The sequence below is a fragment of the Lynx rufus genome, unplaced genomic scaffold (assembly GCF_022079265.1).
Source record: "Lynx rufus isolate CCGP_SWC_20201006 ecotype Redwood Valley unplaced genomic scaffold, mLynRuf1.p SCAF_19, whole genome shotgun sequence".
NCBI classification, from domain to species: domain Eukaryota; kingdom Metazoa; phylum Chordata; class Mammalia; order Carnivora; family Felidae; genus Lynx; species Lynx rufus.
Window position 1 is genome coordinate 13,270,379 of NW_025814833.1, and position 12,611 is coordinate 13,282,989.

General features: G+C 42.9%; 1 non-coding gene across 1 annotated transcript; it reads left to right on the forward strand.

The window, feature by feature from the left end:
- The first annotated feature begins 7,924 nt into the window (after nucleotides 1–7,924).
- On the forward strand, nucleotides 7,925–8,031 carry LOC124514075 (U6 spliceosomal RNA). The gene has a single exon (XR_006962572.1). It is a non-coding gene; the product is annotated as a U6 spliceosomal RNA (small nuclear RNA).
- Nucleotides 8,032–12,611: the final 4,580 nt, after the last annotated feature.

Below are 12,611 nucleotides of genomic sequence, written 5' to 3' on the forward strand. Positions count from 1 at the left end.
TTTAGCATGCTTCTCTGTCCTCCTATCTCCTGTGAATGGGCACCTAGATTTGGCCCAGGAGTTGGTGAAATTTTTCTCTAAAGATCCAGATAATAAATATTCAACGCTTCGCACTTCATATGGTTTTAACCCTGCCATTGATAGGGGTGTCTGGGTGGCTCAGTCCTTTAAGAGTCTGACTTCCGCTCAGGTCGCGACCTCACCGTTGGTAAGTTGGAGCCCTTCATCAGGCTCTCTGCTGTCAGCACAGAGCCCGCTTCAGATCCTCTGTCTCCCTCTCTCTCTGCCCCTCCCTCTTTCTCTCTCCCTCAAAAAAAAAAAAAATAAAATAAATAAATAAATAAATAAAATCAAAAATAAATAAATAAATAAATAAATAAATAAAAATTAAAAAAAAAAGCAGCCATTGACAATAGGTGAACAAATGGGTGTGGTTGGGTCTCAATGAAACTTTGTTTACAAATTCAGGTCAAGGGCTGGAAATCACTGGGAGACCACAGTCTGATGATCCCTGATCTAGAGGATCAATCAGATTCGGTTTTAGTGGTTTGGTTTGGTTTTTGCAAGAATAACTCTTTGACAGTGCTGGGTATTTCCTGTGGCTTCATCAGGTAGCACATCACATCTGGTTATCTCTTTCAGTGATGTTGAATTTTAGGGGCTCTGATATTACCAGCTTGATCCATCCATCAGGAAGGTCTCCATCAGTGGATTATATTTCAACCTTCCTCTCTCTTATCTGGTCAGGAACACTTGTGCAGTGCATGCCTTGAGCAACCACACATGAGATCCTCTCTCCAGCATTTGTTATTGTCCCTTGGCATCTCTGGTTTCAAACAGCACAAAAAATAGTGGCCCTAGAGGTTCTTAGAGTGCCACAAACTCTACCACTCAGTAAAGAAAAAGTTTCCAGGGAGCGCCTGGCTGCCTCAGTCAGTGGGGCATGCAACTCTTGATCTTGGCATTGTGAGTTCAAGACCCACAATGGGTGTCGAGATGACTTAAAAATAAAATCTTAAAAGAAAAAAAGAAAAGAAAAAGTTTCCAGAAGATTTCTTAAGGAGGCACAGATTCTGGATTCCTCTGGATCAGAGGTTGTGTACAGACTGCAGTTTTCACTTTCCAGAAAAAGTGAATTCCTTGCCAACTTTTCAAATCTGGAAGATTTTACATAAAAGTCTGGCTTTTCCAGTCCTCTCGGAAAATGAGGGAATCTGGCCACCTTGGGCCCACATTCAGGTGTGGCAACAACTGACTGGAGCTAAGAGTGACTGTCCCCTTTAGGTGAGGCCTCTATACGAGGCAGACATTAGGAAATGGTGGGGACTGTGGCAACCTGCAAGGTACAGGCCCTGTCATTTACCAGGTGAGAGAGATGCTTTCCTCGAGTGCCTGTGAACTTCTCTGGCAACTTCAAAATTAGTTGCTAATGTTTCAGTATTTTTTTTTAATTCGAGAGTGAGAGAGAGAGTGAGAGAGAGCATGCGCGAGTGGGAGAGGGGCAAAGGGAAAGAGAGAGAGAATCTTAAGCTGGCTCCACGCTGAGCGTGGGGCCCGCCAACATGGGGCTCGATACCATGATCCTGGGATCGTGACCCGAGTGGAAATCCGGAGTCAGACGCTCAACCGACAGAGCCACCCAGGCGCCCCGTTTCTGTATTTAATACATTTACATCTCCCACCCCTCTCCAAGTTGTCACATTCCCCTCCCCACTTCTATGTCCCACACCTGCAACATTCATTGGTTTCTTGCATGTCTTTCCAGAGCGACCTCATTGCAAACACATGAAGTGGGCAGCAAGCACTGGTTTTCATGGAAAATCTGAAATGGCACTTTCCAGTGCTTTCAACATTATTACCAAAGTCACAATCCATTAAGAGAAAAACCGTTTCTTATTCATTCATGCAACAAAAATTTATTGAGCTTTTAACAACTCCTAGGCTCCGGGCATACCACAATGAAAAAGCCAAACATGGTCCCTGGCCTGATGGAATTTATGGTTCTGAATATTATTCAAAATAGAAAAGAAAGAAGCAGCTGACTCTGACCCAGGGATGCCTTCCAGATATATTTTTCAAATAATGTACTAGCTTTGAAAGGGAACTACCAGCATGCACATTCTCTAGCAAGGTGACAAAAAAAAAAAAAAAAAGTACATTTATCATCTTTGGAACTCCATTGACAGAAAGTAAACCCCATGAATATTTCAATACGGGGAAAACAGGATCATATTCTATATTCGAAAATTACCAGTGACATTTTTCTTAGACTGCCAAAACAAGGAAATGAGAGACGTCTAGGGCTGCCCTGGAAACCACCCCGCCATGGGCATCTTGCCTTTGGAATAAGCTAGAGGCGAGCTGGAAGTCGCTCAACCTGACCCAAATGAGAACCCTGGCTAAATTCCTTCCGGCCTTTTTATGCCTATGATCCTTGGGCACCACCCAAATTGCAAATTCTGGCTGGGCGTCAACAATCCAACAATTTTCTCCAGGCCGTTCCGCGCTTCCTCCCTCTTTATCCATTTCTTGCCACTTTTCTCTCTCCCATTTCCACTGCCCGGTCTGGGCCTCTTATTCCACGAGCAACAAAGTCTGCTCCCATGCCCGCCACTTCTCCCTCGAATAATCACTCCACATCCTGTTGCTAGTTGAAGGCAGGCTCTCTGTTCTACGACACCGTGTCCCGTACGGTCATCCTGAGGCAACTCTTTTTTCTAGAGTTCGTACACCGGGCCAGAATGAGGGTTAGGGAGAGCTGTGACCATTCTCCTTCCTCCCCCCACCTGCCCTCACACACACTGCATTTTCTAAACCAGGAGTTGACAAATGTTTACTTGACGCACCCGACAGTAAGTATTTTAGGAGTTGTGGGACATACTGGCTCTGACCCAACTACCTGACTCTACTGTTGTAGCTTGAAAGCAGCCATAGACAATAGGCAAACAAATGGGCATGGCTGGGTTCCAATAAAACTTTCTTTACAAAAATGGGCCGCAAGACCAGATTTGACCCAAGGGAAGGTTGCTGACCTGTAGTCTAAACTATTAATCTTTCCAGCTGCTGCAAAACAAAGCAAACCCCTTCCTACTTGGAAATCACACTAACTAGGGGTGCCTGGATGGCTCAGCCAGTTAAGAGTCCGACTTTTGATTTCAGCTCAGGCCATGATCTCACAGTTCCAGGGATAAGCCCACCTAGGGCTCTGTGCTGACAGCAGAGTCTTCTTGGGATTCTCTCTCTCTCCCCCATTCTCTGCCCCTCCCCTGCTCACTCTTTTTCTCCCTCTCTCAAAATAAATACTTAAGAAAGAAAGAAAGAAAGAAAAAAAGAAAGAAAGAAAGAAAGAAAGAAAGAAAGAAAGAAAGAAAGAAAATCACACTAACTATATACCCCATCTTAACCTCTCCCTTGTTCTTGTCATGTACTCAGTTCTCAGTTCAGCCATGTTTATTAAGGATCCTGGCATCCGGTTCACAGGCCATCTCTAGTCCCAACATCATCCTGGATGGTTTCTAAATCCACAAGGATGATCAGTGTAACACCATGGCCCTCACAGTGCCTTGACTTCCTCAATTCCAGTGACTTTCACCTCCACTCTGTTTCAACAACCTACTCCTTTGGGAACTATTACACTTTTGATATCCTCAAACCAATACCCCAGGCTGACCGCAACTCCTATCCTACAGACTTTCCAAGTCCTTACTCCCCAGTAAATCTGCTCTTTGACCTGAGACCCCCTGCCTTTCCTCCCAGTTAGTTGGCCTCCGTCTGACCTCACTTCCCCCCTCCCCAGTCTGGACACACCATGGTCAATCACTATTCTTTCCGGCTGCATCCTCAGTCTCCTCGTGCTCCCTTCTTTCTGCTGTTCTTTGTCGACACCATACCCCACTCCTGAATCAAATGAATCGCCAGATTTCCCTGATCCTGTAGCCAAGTGGCCAAACACAGTGGGTGAATACTGTACCACTGTATGAACCTGAGTCCCATAAAATCATGATTTTAAATCGTATCTGGGCCCTCACTACCTCTAGGCTATCTCTCTCAATGGCTTCTGTTTAACTCCCCTATCACATTTACCTTAGGCAAGACAACGTAGTCTTATAAAGAGATCTCAGGCTTAAAAAACAAAGTTGGGTCTGAAATCTGGTTCCACTTATTAGATGTATGGTCTTGAGCAGGTGACCTAACTTCCTTTCACATCAGTTTTTTTTTTTCATGAGTACAACAAAAATAATTCCTACTTTATATGTTAAGATTACATATGTAAAACAATACCACCAGCAGCAGGTGCACAATAAATGATAGCTATTAATACAAGCTCACATTCAGTAGGTGACTATACCTACTTCACTAAGCCCATTAAGTGTTTCTTAGCTGGAGTTCTCCAGAAAGCAGAGCAATGGTTGATGTGCTATTGGGTTGAACCATATGAAAGTGCTGAGATTCAACTGTTTTGACATACAGAAACCATCCGGTTCAACCTAATGCATTATTAGAGAATGCAATCCCAGAAAAGCAACAGGGAGGGAAAGGGGAAAACAAAGGAAAGAGAGAGTCCATATGAAGGTGCATTGGTATCACGCTTGAGCTCATGGGGCCATTTTTTGGGAGATCATAAATACAAGACTTGCATCTCTGATTAGTTAACATGAAGGATGGAAAGAGAATTTAACAGCTAGCTCTCATCTTTTATTGACCAAAGCTTTGCACCACTGGGCTGGGTTAACTCCTCTCCACTGTGCATGGAATCTCAACACCCACAGGAAGGCCCCAGGGCATGTGGTGAGAAACTGGCAGATTGCACTGGTGTAAGTCCATCAGAGCCCCCTCAGAGAACTGGTGAGTAAGAGGTGGCTGACAGAACATATGAATTCCCTCAATTTCTTTTTACTCTGCACTTTCCTATAAGTGCAATTCACTCTTTCTTTCACCTCCCCCACCCTCCCCACCCCCACCTGTGCTCTCAATCTTGATCCCTCCAACCTCCAGAACCTTTTACCTTCAACTTCTCCCACTGTCCTGATCCCTTCCCCTCTACCTTTATACCTGCTTAGGACGTTCCTTAAAACATCCTTCCCTTACTTCACACAGGCTTCTGGCTACTTCCTTTTCTCTTTCTTTCTCAGCAACATGTCTTAAATGAATAATCCAGAGTTACTATCTCTACTTTCTCCCCTCAGGACCACATGAATGCATCTCATCACTGCACCGAAAACACCTTTGCTGAGGTCACCAACGACCATATCCATTTGACCATATCCAATAGACCTAATTCTGGCTCTATCTACCTTGGTTTCTCTGCAACATTTGGTCCTGTTGACCCCTCCAGCCTTACTGAAATTCTTGGTTCAGTTACCATGCCACCATTATTTGTCACTTCTCCTCATTCTTTGGCTGGCCTCTTTCCTCTCAGCCTCTATCCAGTCCTCAAGAGTTGGTGTTCCCAAGAATACTTTCCTCAGCCTCTTTCTCCTCGTGCCCTACACCCTCCTCTTACCCTCCCGAGAGGCTATCATCATTCCCTGGATTTCAAGTATCGCTATGTGCTGATGACTTCCAAATTCATATCTCCAGCCGGACCTCTCCCTGCACACTCATCTTGGAAACACCCACCAAGCAGCTGGATATATCCACCAAAGCAAGACAGCCCAGCTGCTTGATGGGTACTTCAAACAGGCACCTCACATTCGACATATTAAAACCTGAACTCATTATATTCCCCAACCGCCTCTACCCTAATCTTGCCCATAAAATCTATCTGCAGACAATGCCTGCTCTCCTCATTAAGGTGTTCCAGATGCTTGCTCTGATCTCTCTGGCTCAGCCACACCCCAGAACTTGTTATTTATTCCTGGACTCTTCCATTTGAGCTGCCCTTGAAATTCCTCTACCAGGGAAGGGTTTGGGTACTGGGAACAAGAATTTTTCACACACAAAAATCATGGACTCCTCTGTGCTGGCAGCTGGAGCCTGTTTTGGATTCTGTGTCTCCCTCTCTCTCTCTGCCCCGCCCCCCAACTCACCCTCTGTCTCTCTCTCAAAAATAAATAAACATTAAAAAAAGTTTTTTTAGGGGCGCCTGGGTGGCGCAGTCGGTTAAGCGTCCGACTTCAGCCAGGTCACGATCTCGCGGTCCGGGAGTTCGAGCCCCGCGTCGGGCTCTGGGCTGATGGCTCGGAGCCTGGAGCCTGTTTCCGATTCTGTGTCTCCCTCTCTCTCTGCCCCTCCCCCGTTCATGCTCTGTCTCTCTCTGTCCCAAAAATAAATAAACGTTGAAAAAAAAAAAAGTTTTTTTAAATAAAAGAAAAAGAAAGCTATTTCAGGGGAGCCTGGCTGGCTCAGTCAGTTAGGTGTCTGACTTTGGTTCAGGTCATGATCTCACTGATTCAGAGTTCAAGCCCCGTGTCAGGCTCTACGCTGACAGCTTGGAGCCTGGAGCCTGCTTCGGATTCTGTGTCTCCCTCTCACTCTGCCCCTCCCCTGCTCGCGCTCTGTCTCTCTCTCTCTCTCAAAAATAAATAAACATTGAAAACAAAAATTAAAAAAAAAAATAAAGCTATTTCAGGAATCCAGAAATGAGGTAATCAGCACAGCCAAGGCAACCACACCTGCCTCCTCTCTTCACTCGTAATCCCTTGTCCAACAGAATCTAAATGAGGAGCCTCAGCCAGCACTGGAGGACAGATGGCTATATTTGGAATAAGTTCAGAACATAACAATGACAAATAATGATTGACATCACTACAGGTCACTCTTGCTGTTTTAAATTTTTAACAAGAGGTCCTTTGCCACTTCAGCATAAATATCTGAAGTGTCCCCTTCACATTGAGCGCTACAATTTCAGGCTATATACTAGGGCATTGCCAATACAGGAAGAATGTCTCCTAAATTGTCCATGCCTTACTTTGCAAATTGTCCTTCATTAGGCTCACATTTTAGAATTGAATTACAAGATTTAAAAAAAAAAAAATTCTCTAAAGGCTCATACAGCTTTCATGGTTATAGCCCTGAAATAGGAGTTACACCTCTAGATATGACAAAAGCTATGATGAAAATGTTTATAATCACATTTGGTCAATCAACTACAGCCTTATTTACTCATATAAGGAAAGATATTTTACTTATTTGTTCCTATATCCAAATGACTTCTCTTTTGAATCCTAGCACCAAGGATCCATGGCTACTGTAATCAAAATATAAAATGTGGGGATGGAAAGAAAGAAAGGATTATAAACTTTTATTTTAATAGTTACTAGGAAACTGGTTTGATAAACTAATATGACTAAGAAGATAATTACAATTAAGAAAGAAATATCCATAATTCACTAAAACAAAATATCTTGTACTTGTGAGACACAATTTAATAAAGGTGTTGGAACATATTTTTTTTTATCTCAGCTGAAAGGTATATACCACACATAGTATCTAAAAGTCTCAAAGATATTTTATATTATTCACAATAAATTCGTATGAGATTCAGTTTAATAACACCATCTGGCTATGAATAGAAAGAATTTAAATTTAAATTTCAAGAAATAAGATAAGGTAGCACATTTTCTTTGATCACTATACTGCAAAACAGAGCAATGCTATGGCCAATCCAAGAAGACAGGGTCATAATCAAATGCCATTTAAAATAAAGAGTTATGGGGTGCCTGGGTGGCTCAGTCGGTTAAGCATCCAACTTCGGCTCAAGTCATGATCTCATGGTTCGTGAGTTCCAGCCCTGCATTGGGCTCTGTGCTGATGGCTCAGAGCCCATAGTCTGCTTCGGATTCTGTGTCTCCTTTTCTCTCTGTCCCTCCCCCCCACCTCAAAAATAAATAAACATTAAAAAAATTATTTAAGACCTTCAGTTTAAAACAATAAAATAAAATAAAATAAAATAAAATAAAATAAAATAAAATAAAGAGTTATGGTGCTCACTTTGGCAGCACATAGACTAAAACTGGAATGATGCAGAGAAGATTAACATGGCCCCGGTGCAAGGATGACATGCAAATTCATGAAGCATTCTATATTTTTTAAATAAAAAAGAAAATAAAATAAAAAGTTATGAAAATGAAGCATTTTTACTATTTAAGCCTTAGATAATCAAAATATCATTTGAACTATTAGAAATTCAAGAGTAAATCAAAATCCAAAGCAAGACCTATGATTTTTTTAAAGTTTATTTATTTATTTATTTTGAGAGAGGGAAAGAGAGTGCGAGGGGGAAAGGGGCAGAGAGAGAGGGAGAGAGGGAGAATCCTAGGCAGGCTCTGCGCCATCATTGCACAGAGCCCAAGGTGGTACCTGAACTCACAAACCGTGAGACTGTGACCTGAGCGGAGATCAAGAGTCGGATGCTTAACCAACTGAGCCACCCAAGTGCCCCCTTTTCTTTTTAAAATTTTTTAATGTTTGATTATTTGTGAGAGAGAGAGAGAGAGACAGAGCGTGAGCAGAGAAGGGAAGAGAGAGAGGGAAACACAGAATCTGAAGCAGGCTCCAGGCTCTGTGCTGTCAGCACAGAGCCCGATGCGGGGCTCAAACCCATGAACAGCAAGGGCATGACCTGAGCCGAAGTCAGACGCTTAACTGACTGAGCCACCCAGGTGCCCCTTATGATTTTTTTATTTTCGAGAGAGAGAGAATGTACATGCAAGTGGGGTGGAGGGGCAGAGGAAGAGAGAGAATCTTAAGCAGCCTCCACACTGACATGGGGCTTGATCTCATGACCCTGGGATCATGACCTGAGATGAAATCAAGTCAGACACAACCAACTGTACTACCCAAGCTCCTCTATTGCTATTTTAAGGCTTGTTCTTTTTTTTTTTCTTTTTTTAGTTTATTGATTTTTGAAAGAGAGAGCGCGTGCGCGCACAAGTGGAGTAGGGGCAGAGAGAGAGAGAGAATCCCAAGCAGGCTTCATACTGTCAGTGCAGAGACTGACGCGGGAGTCAAACTCACGAACTGTGAGATCATGACCTAAGCTGAAGTCAGGCACTTAACCGACTGAGCCATCCGTGTGCCCCTAAACCTTATTCTTCTTAAATGTAAGGGAAGACACCTCTCTGAATATTGAGCCCTAGTGTATCTGTTCCTAAACAGTTTTCTGAGGTTTCTTCAAAATTAGTTGCATACAATTTTATCCTGCCTCTAAGAGGTCAGTGGTATGGTCTGAGGTTGTCAACACTGTTTTCAGACCTTAAAAGTTGTAGGTCAACCAACAGATCTAACAAATGAAACAAGCGGTAGATAAACCCTATATCTGCGTCTCATGTTAGGCAACGTTCTCTTTCATGTTGCCGTGTCCATGATTGTAGAAAAGGAACTCTTATTCCTTTAACTTTCATTTGGGGATTTATAAAATGAAATCAAAATAGGTGATGTCAGCATGGACAGAGATATAGAGTGAGACTGGAGGTTGCTTACTAATGATTTGATCTTTATTTTTCATCAATCAAATAAGTTAGTGGGGGAACCTGGGTGGCTCAGTCCGTTAAGCCTCTGACTCTTGATTTCGGCTCAGGTCATGATCTCACTATTTGTGAGTTCGAGCCCCACGTCAGGCTCTGTGCTGACAAGGCGGAACCTGCTTGGGATTCTCTCTCTCCTTCTCTCTCTCTCCCTGCTCCTCCCCCCACCTCTCTCTCAAAATGAATAAACTTAAAAAAAAAACTTCAAAAAATAAATAAATGAATAAACTTTAAAGAATAACAAGATATACCTTTAAAAATATAAAAGCCCTCTGGTTCATCAACAGTCTTTATGAAAGGAACAAACCATGGAACAAACCATTCAAAGTTCATTAAGGAAGGATGAGAGATTAGTCACTGGCCAGAGGGGCTTCAACATCAGTCCTTCATCAGGAGCAAAATGTTCCAGACAGGACCATCCTGCAGAAGATGTAATCACTTGATATGGAGTACTTTCAGGGTCACCAGAAAGGTCCCTCACGTTCAAAAAAATTCTTCCTGGGAACCAACCTCCAGGACTCTTTAGGGATCCCTTACTTTAGTTTAAGTCATTGCATTTCTAGAGAGCAAACGGCAAATACCTCTTGGAGAAATAATATGCTGGCTGTGATCAACAGAAATTAGCTTCTTTTGAACATAAAGGGAGATGGGTGAGAATGAATACTTGACACAGATTTGACTTCCTAAAGAGCATGGTCAAGTTTAGGATCATGCAGAGCTTTTTTTTTTTTTTTTCTTAAATGTTTATTTTTTTGAGAGAGACAGAGTGAGAGTGGGGGAGGGGCAGAGAGAGAGGGAGACACAGAATCCGAAGCAGGCTTCAGGCTCTGAGTTGCCAGCACAGAGCCAGATGTTGGGCTCGAACCCATGAGCCATGAGATTACGACCTGAACCAAAGTTGGATGCTTAACGTACTGAGCCACCCAGGCACCCCAGGATCATGCAGAGCTTTTAAGAAAAGCTACATGACAGCATAAGAGCGTTGAGCGACAGGACCAAAGGGCATCTTGTGGGAGGAGACGAGGCCACGCACTAGTTTCACAATTTTGCCAAAGCCATCCTGGTTCCAAACACACAAAACAGAAAAATTACTGCCTAATTATAACAATTCTACCCACTTTTCCTAAAGATATTTTTGGTATTGGAATAATTTTGATCTTCACTCAGTAAGGTTGGCCAAGATTAAAATGTAAAACAAGTGAAATCATGAGTATGAGAAGAAAATGTGGCTGAATATATTTTGAGTGGGAAAGGTCTTTCTAAACATGGCACAGAGCACAAAGAGGTAACATGAAAGACTGATAAATATGGCCACCCAGAAATAAATAAACAAACTTAAAGGACTAAAAGAACTGCAAAGTCAAAAATAAACTAGGACTGGGGCACCTGGCCAGCTCAGTTGGTAGAGCATGTGACTCTTGATCCCAGGGTCATGAGTTCAAGCCCACGTTGGGTGTGGAGCCTCCTTAAAAACAAACAAACAAACAAACAAAACTAGGACTTACAGTTAGAATATATGAATAAATCTTACAACCAATAATTAAAAAAACCAAATTACCCAATTTTAAAATGGGTAGAGATACTTTCGACTTCCACTCAGGCACACGAGCAGTTTAGAAGTTATCACTCCATTCTAACAACTAAAACGCTGAAAAATCAACTAAAACTGAAAAATCAACAACTCTTCTTAGATCCATCAGAGAAGTGAGGTCACAGGGCAAACCACTGCCCCAACATTGGAGAGACTGACAACTGAGCACTAAGAATCACATCTTACTGGAGCAGGAACCCATAGGCAGAAATCTCCATGGGAACCAGTATGAGGGGAGGAAAACCTGCACTGTAACTGACAAATTGTTGGAGGCTCAAGTGTGGACAAGTCTAAGCATTTAAAACGGCAGGGGTTCCCAAAAATAAATAAATATTTTAAATAAATACATACATAAATAAAAATAAAAAAGAAAACTCCAGGAATTCCAGTCATAGGGGAGCCGCTACTCTTTTGTTTTATCTCCAGAAGCCCTAGAACGTTCTCACAGTGAATATCTGAGGGAAATCCCTCACAAGGAGGAAAAAGGTAACGACTTCGAAACACACCAGAACATTCTGTACTTAAGAAGTCCTGCTCAGAGCACCTGGGTGGCTCAGCCAGATGAGCATCCCACTCTTGGTTTCAGCTTAGGTCATGATCTCACAGTTTGGGAGTTCGAGGCCCACAGTGGGCTCCACGCTGACGGCACAGAGCCGTCTCTCTCTCTGCCCTTCCCCTGCTCACTCTCTCTGTCTCTCTCTCAAAATAAAAAAATAAACTTTAAAAAAAATTAAAAAAGAAAAAAGAAAAAGAAAGCCTGCTCTCAAAACAAACTATCTTGGGGCGCCTGGGTGGCGCAGTCGGTTAAGCGTCCGACTTCAGCCAGGTCACAATCTCGCGGTCCAGGAGTTCGAGCCCCGCGTCAGGCTCTGGGCTGATGGCTCAGAGCCTGGAGCCTGTTTCTGATTCTGTGTCTCCCTCTCTCTCTGCCCCTCCCCCGTTCATGCTCTGTCTCTCTCTGTCCCAAAAATAAACGTTGGGAAAAAAAAATAAAAAATAAATAAATAAATAAACTATCTTACCAAAGCCTAACCTATTGGAGTCTTATCAGAGTCTAAACAACTCAGGGAAAGGGCAAAACCCAACTCTAGCCCATTCTAGACATCCTGTACCACTTAAACAAAAAGAAAACAGAAGCACTTGGGAAGTTCACAGCTCATGGGTATAGGTTCACTCAAAGCCTGAGACCCAATCATAGTTCTATAGAACACTTCCCTTACTTCCCCCACACCTTACCACCACACCACAAAAGGCCTATTTACCAGAGATCCTTTTACTCATTACACCATGTCCAGCTTCCAGCAGAAAATTACAAGGCATACTAAATGGCAAAAAACCAAAAAACAGTTTGAAGCCAGAGTGAGCATGAGAAGCAGCCTCAGATATGGCAGGCAACCTGAAATGAACAGATCAGGAATTTTTCAACTGCAGTTTCTTTTTTTTTAAGTCTATTTATTTATTTTGAGAGAGAGAGACAGTGTGGGAGGGGCAGAGAGAGAGAGGGAGAGAGAGAATCCCAAGCAGGCTCCACGCTGCCAGTGCAGAGCCAGATG